This window comes from Puntigrus tetrazona, unplaced genomic scaffold (genome assembly GCF_018831695.1).
Source record: "Puntigrus tetrazona isolate hp1 unplaced genomic scaffold, ASM1883169v1 S000000003, whole genome shotgun sequence".
In the NCBI taxonomy this organism is placed as follows: domain Eukaryota; kingdom Metazoa; phylum Chordata; class Actinopteri; order Cypriniformes; family Cyprinidae; genus Puntigrus; species Puntigrus tetrazona.
The window spans coordinates 1,237,500-1,244,999 of NW_025047683.1; positions in this window are offsets into that span (position 1 = coordinate 1,237,500).

Here is a 7,500-nt window from a genome sequence, read left to right on the forward strand (position 1 = left end):
AAATACCTCCGGGTGGCGGTGGTCGAGTGGGAAAGCGCCCGTGAAGTGGGGCTTAACGCGCCGAGATCGGGCTGTGAGATGCGCCTGGATGTCTGGACTTAGGTTTTGAACGCTTAAAAATACTCCGGGTGGCGGGGTCGAGGGAAAGCGCCCGTGAAGTGGGGCTTAACGCGCCGAGATCGGGCTGTGAGATGCGCCTGGATGTTTGGACTTAGGTTTTGAACGCTTAAAAATACTCCGTGGCGGGGTCGAGGGGAAAGCGCCCGTGAAGTGGGGCTTAACGCGCCGAGATCGCTGTGAGATGCGCCTGGATGTTTGGACTTAGGTTTTGAACGCTTAAAAATACTCCGGGTGGCGGGGTCGAGGAAAGCGCCCGTGAAGTGGGGCTTAACGCGCGAGATCGGAGATCGCTGAAATATGCGCCTGGATGTCTGGACTTAGGTTTTGAACGCTTAAAAATACCTCCAGGGAGGCCGGGTCGAGGGGAAAGCGCCGAGAAGTCGCACTTAACCCGCCGAGATCGGCTGAAATATGCGCCTGGATGTTTGGACTTAGGTTTTGAACGCTTAAAAATACCTCCAGGGTGGCGGGGTCGAGTGGAAAGCGCCCGAGAAGTCGACTTAACCCGCCGAGATCGCTGAAATATGCGCCTGGATGTCTGGACTTAGGTTTTGAACGCTTTTGAAAAAATTTCTCCAGGGGCGCCGGGTCGAGGGGAAAAGCGCCCGAGAAGTCGCACTTAACCCGCCGAGATCGGCTGAAATATGCGCCTGGATGTTTGGACTTAGGTTTTGAACGCAAAAAAAAATCTCCAGGGTGGCGGGGTCGAGTGGGAAAGCGCCCGAGAAGTCGACTTAACCCGCCGAGATCGGCTGAAATATGCGCCTGGATGTTTGGACTTAGGTTTTGAAAGCAAAAAAATCTCCAGGGTGGAGGGGGTCGAGTGGAAAGCGCCCGAGAAGTCGACTTAACCCGGACGAGATCGGCTGAAATATGCGCCTGGATGTTTGGACTTAGGTTTTGAAAGAAAAAATTTCTCCAGGGTGGAGGGGGGTCGAGTGGGAAAGCGCCCGAGAAGTCGACTTAACCCGGCTGAGATCGGCTGAAATATGCGCCTGGATGTTTGGACTTAGGTTTTGAACGAAAAAATTTCTCCAGGGAGGCCGGGTCGAGGGAAAGCGCCCGGGAAGTCGACTTAACCCGCCGAGATCGCTGAAATATGCGCCTGGATGTTTGGACTTAGGTTTTGAAAGCAAAAAATTTCTCCAGGGTGGCGGGGTCGAGTGGGAAAGCGCCCGAAGTCGACTTAACCCGCCGAGATCGCTGAAATATGCGCCTGGATGTCTGGACTTAGGTTTGAACGAAAAAATTTCTCCAGGGAGGCCGGGTCGAGTGGGAAAGCGCCCGAGAAGTCGCACTTAACCCGCTGAGATCGGCTGAAATATGCGCCTGGATGTTTGGACTTAGGTTTTGAACGAAAAAATTTCTCCAGGGAGGCCGGGTCGAGTGGGAAGCGCCCGAAGTCGCACTTAACCCGCTGAGATCGGCTGAAATATGCGCCTGGATGTTTGGACTTAGGTTTTGAAAGCAAAAATCTCCAGGGTGGAGGGGGTCGAGGGGAAGCGCCCGAGAAGTCGCACTTAACCCGCCGAGATCGGCTGATGAAGCGCCTGGATGTCTGGACTTAGGTTTTGAAAGCAAAAATTTCTCCAGGGAGGCCGGGTCGAGTGGGAAAGCGCCCGAGAAGTCGCACTTAACCCGCTGAGATCGGCTGAAATATGCGCCTGGATGTTTGGACTTAGGTTTTGAACGAAAAAATTTCTCCAGGGAGGCCGGGTCGAGTGGAAAGCGCCCGAGAAGTCGCACTTAACCCGCCGAGATCGGCTGAAATATGCGCCTGGATGTTTGGACTTAGGTTTTGAACGAAAAAATTTCTCCAGGGAGGCCGGGTCGAGTGGGAAAGCGCCGAGAAGTCGCACTTAACCCGCCGAGATCGGCTGAAATATGCGCCTGGATGTTTGGACTTAGGTTTTGAACGAAAAAATTTCTCTCCAGGGAGGCCGGGTCGAGGGAAAGCGCCCGAGAAGTCGCACTTAACCCGCCGAGATCGGCTGAAATATGCGCCTGGATGTTTGGACTTAGGTTTTGAACGAAAAAATTTCTCCAGGGAGGCCGGGTCGAGGGGAAGCGCCCGAGAAGTCGCACTTAACCCGCTGAGATCGGCTGAAATATGCGCCTGGATGTTTGGACTTAGGTTTTGAACGAAAAAAATTTCTCCAGGGAGGCCGGGTCGAGTGGAAAGCGCCCGAGAAGTCGCACTTAACCCGCTGAGATCGGCTGAAATATGCGCTGGATGATTTTCGTTTCAAAATTGCACTAAGTCCAACTTCGGGAAAGGTCCGACTTCCATACCTCCGAGGCTCCGAGTCAGGCCGACCGAGAGGCCTCTTCCCGGGCACGATTCAAATTTCACCGCGACTCCGGAGGTGGCCGCTTACCCAGGAGCAACTTTTACATCAACTTTAATTTTTTTTTTTTTTTTTTTTTTTTTTTTTCTAAAAACTCTGAAATTCGTGCCCTGCGCGCCGCTGCTTTAACGGGCGAGTCTGTGAGCGCAGGCCTTTGTAGAAAACATTCATCCAGGGCCTTTAATAAATAAAATCATACCCAAATCTGTGTTATTGTGACGGGTTAGTCTGTGAGCGCAGGCCTTATGGAAAACATTCATCGAGGGCCTTTATTAAATAAAATCATGCCCAATAAAGAGTTAATGGGTCGGGTTAGTCTGTGAGCGCAGGCCTTATAGAAAACATTTTTCCAGGGCCTTTATTAAATAAAATCACGCCCAATAAAGAGTTACTGTGTCGGGTTAGTCTGTGAGGGCAGGCCTTAAAGAAAACTGTCATCCAGGGCCTTTATTAAATAAAATCATGCCCATAAGAGTGTTATTGTAACGGGGTTAGTCTGTGAGCGCAGGCCTTAAAGAAAACATTTATCCAGGGCCTTTATTAAATAAAATCATGCCCAATAAAGCGCACTGTGTCGGGTTAGTCTGTGAGCGCAGGCCTTATAGAAAACATTTTTTCCAGGGCCTTTATTAAATAAAATCATGCCCAATAAAGCGCACTGTGTCGGGTTAGTCTGTGAGCGCAGGCCTTATAGAAAACATTTTTCCAGGGCCTTTATTAAGTAGAAAATCATGCCCAACAAAGAGTTACTGTGTCGGGTTAGTCTGTGAGCGCAGGCCTTAAAGAAAACTGTCATCCAGGGCCTTTATTAAATAAAATCATGCCCATAAGAGTGTTATTGTAACGGGGTTAGCCAGTGAGCGCAGTGCTTATAGAAAACATTTTTCCAGGGCCTTTATTAAATAAAATCACGCCCAATAAAGCGCACTGTGTCGGGTTAGTCTGTGAGCGCAGGCCTTATAGAAAACATTTTTCCAGGGCCTTTATTAAATAAAATCACGCCCAATAAAGAGTTACTGTGTCGGGTTAGTCTGTGAGGGTAGGCCTTAAAGAAAACTGTCATCCAGGGCCTTAATTAAATAAAATCATGCCCATAAGAGTGTTATTGTAACGGGGTTAGCCAGTGAGCGCAGGCCTTATAGAAAACATTCATCGAGGGCCTTTATTAAATAAAATCATGCCCAATAAAGAGTTACTGTGTCGGGGTCAGTCTGTGAGCGCAGGCCTTATAGAAAACATTTTTCCAGGGCCTTTATTAAATAAAATCACGCCCAATAAAGAGTTACTGTGTCGGGTTAGTCTGTGAGCGCAGGCCTTATAGAAAACATTCATCGAGGGCCTTTATTAAATAAAATCACGCCCAATAAAGCGCATGTGTCGGGTTAGTCTGTGAGCGCAGGCCTTATAGAAAACATTTTTCCAGGGCCTTTATTAAATAAAATCACGCCCAATAAAGAGTTACTGTGTCGGGTTAGTCTGTGAGGGTAGGCCTTAAAGAAAACTGTCATCCAGGGCCTTAATTAAATAAAATCATGCCCATAAGAGTGTTATTGTAACGGGGTTAGCCAGTGAGCGCAGGCCTTATAGAAAACATTCATCGAGGGCCTTTATTAAATAAAATCATGCCCAATAAAGAGTTACTGTGTCGGGTCAGTCTGTGAGCGCAGGCCTTATAGAAAACATTTTTCCAGGGCCTTTATTAAATAAAATCACGCCCAATAAAGAGTTACTGTGTCGGGTTAGTCTGTGAGGGCAGGCCTTATACAAAACATTCATCGAGGGCCTTTATTAAATAAAATCATGCCCAATGAAGAGTTACTGTGTCGGGTTAGTCTGTGAGCGCAGGCCTTATAGAAAACATTCATCCAGGGCCTTTATTAAATACAATCATGCCACAAAGCGTTAATGTGTCGGGTTAGTCTGTGAGCGCAGGCCTTAAAGAAAACTGTCATCCAGGGCCTTTATTAAATAAAATCATGCCCAATGAAGCGTTATTGTGTCGGGTTAGTCTGTGAGCGCAGGCCTTATAGAAACCATTTTTTCCAGGGCCTTTATTAAATAAAATCATGCCCACAAAGCGCATTGTGTCGGGTTAGTCTGTGAGCGCAGGCCTTATAGAAAACATTTTTCCAGGGCCTTTATTAAGTAAAAATCATGCCCAACAAAGAGTTACTGTGTCGGGTTAGTCTGTGAGCGCAGGCCTTATAGAAAACATTGTTCCAGGGCCTTTATTAAATAAAATCATGCCCAATGAAGCGTTATTGTGTCGGGTTAGTCTGTGAGCGCAGGCCTTATAGAAAACATTTTTTCCAGGGCCTTTATTAAATAAAATCATGCCCACAAAGCGCATACTGTGTCGGGTTAGTCTGTGAGCGCAGGCCTTATAGAAAACATTTTTCCAGGGCCTTTATTAAGTAAAATCATGCCCAACAAAGAGTTACTGTGTCGGGTTAGTCTGTGAGCGCAGGCCTTATAGAAAACATTGTTCCAGGGCCTTTATTAAATAAAATCATGCCCAATGAAGCGCATACTGTGTCGGGTTAGTCTGTGAGCGCAGGCCTTATAGAAAACATTCAATCAGGCCTTTATTAAATAAAAACATGCCCAAATAAGTGCTATTGTGATGGGGTTAGTCTGTGACCCCAGGCCCTGTGTAAAACTGTCACCCAGGCCTTTTATAGAGTAAAAATCATGCCCAATAAAGGTTAGGTTAGGTTAGGTTAGGTTAGGTTAGGTTAGGTTAGGTTAGGCTTAGTTAGGTTAGGTTAGGTTAGGGCTAGGTTAGGTTAGGTTAGGCTAGGTTAGGTTAGGTTAGGTTAGGTTAGGTTAGGTTAGGTTAGGTTAGGGTTAGGTTAGGTTAGGTTAGGTTAGGTTAGGTTAGGTTAGGTTAGGCTAGGTTAGGTTAGGTTAGGTTAGGTTAGGTTAGTCTGTGAGCGCGGGCCTTATAGAAAACATTCATCCAGGGCCTTTATTAAATAAAATCATGCCCAAATAAGTGTTATTGTGATGGGGTTAGTCTGTGAGCGCAGGCCTTATAGAAAACATTCATCCAGGGTCTCTATTAAATAAAATCATGCCCAATAAGGTGTTACTGTGTAGGGTTAGTCTGTGAGCGCAGGCCCTTTGTAAAACATTCATCCAGGGCCTTTATTAAATAATATCATGCCCAAATAAGTGTTATTGTGATGGGGTTAGTCTGTGAGCGCAGGCCTTATAGAAAACATTCATCCAGGGCCTTTATTAAATAAAATCATGCCCAAATAAGTGTTATTGTGATAGGGTTAGTCTGTGAGCGCAGGCCTTATAGAAAACATTCATCCAGGGCCTTTATAGAATAAAATCATGCCCAAATAAGTGTTATTGTGATGGGGTTAGTCTGTGAGTGCAGGCCTTATAGAAAACATTCCTCCAGGGCCTTTATTAAATAAAATCATGCCCAATAAGGCGCTACTGTGTCGGGTTAGTCTGTGAGCGCAGGCCTTTGTAGAAAACATTCATCCAGGGCCTTTTTAAATAAAATCATGCCCAAATAAGTGTTATTGTGATGGGGTTAGTCTGTGAGCGCAGGCCTTATAGAAAACATTCATCCAGGGCCTTTATAGAATAAAATCATGCCCACATAAGTGTTATTGTGATGGGGTTAGTCTGTGAGCGCAGGCCTTATAGAAAACATTCATCCAGGGCCTTTATAGAAAAAAAAAAAAATTATGCCCAATAAGGTGTTAGTGTGTAGGGTTAGTCTGTGAGCGCAGGCCCTTTGTAAAACATTCATCCAGGGCGAGAATGAAATAAAACGATGCCCATTAAAGTGTTACTGCGTTGGTTAATGTGTGAGCCCAGGCCCTTTGGAAAATTGAAATCCAGACACGGGGTTCGTGAATGTGTGTGTCCGAGAAGTCGCCTTAACCCGCCTTGATCGGCTGTAACGAGCGCCTGGATGTCTGGACGAGGTTTTGAACGCTTAAAAAATCCTCCAGGGTGGAGGGGGTCGAGGGAAAGCGCCCGAGAAGTCGCGACTTAACCCGCCGAGATCGGCTGAAATATGCGCCTGGATGTTTGGACTTAGGTTTTGAAAGCAAAAAAATCCTCCAGGGTGGCGGGGTCGAGTGGGAAAGCGCCCGGGAAGTCGCACTTAACCCGCCGAGATCGCCTGAAATATGCGCCTGGATGTCTGGACTTAGGTTTTGAACGCTTAAAAATACCTCCAGGGTGGAGGGGTCGAGGGGAAAGCGCCCGAGAAGTCGCGATTTAACCCGCCGAGATCGGCTGAAATATGCGCCTGGATGTCTGGACTTAGGTTTTGAAAGCAAAAAAATCCTCCAGGGTGGCGGGGTCGAGTGGGAAAGCGCCCGGGAAGTCGCACTTAACCCGCCGAGATCGCCTGAAATATGCGCCTGGATGTTTGGACTTAGGTTTTGAAAGCAAAAAAATCCTCCAGGGTGGCGGGGTCGAGTGGGAAAGCGCCCGAAGTCGACTTAACCCGCCGAGATCGCCTGAAATATGCGCCTGGATGTCTGGACTTAGGTTTTGAACGCTTAAAAATACCTCCAGGGTGGAGGGGGTCGAGTGGGAAAGCGCCCGAGAAGTCGCACTTAACCCGCCGAGATCGGCTGAAATATGCGCCTGGATGTTTGGACTTAGGTTTTGAAAGCAAAAAAATCTCCAGGGTGGCGGGGTCGAGTGGGAAAGCGCCCGAAGTCGACTTAACCCGCCGAGATCGCCTGAAATATGCGCCTGGATGTTTGGACTTAGGTTTTGAAAGCAAAAAATTTCTCCAGGGTGGCGGGGTCGAGTGGGAAAGCGCCCGAAGTCGACTTAACCCGCCGAGATCGCCTGAAATATGCGCCTGGATGTTTGGACTTAGGTTTTGAAAGCAAAAAAATTTCTCCAGGGTGGCGGGGTCGAGTGGGAAAGCGCCCGGGAAGTCGCACTTAACCCGCCGAGATCGCCTGAAATATGCGCCTGGATGTTTGGACTTAGGTTTTGAACGAAAAAATTTCTCCAGGGAGACCGGGTCGAGGGAAAGCGCCCG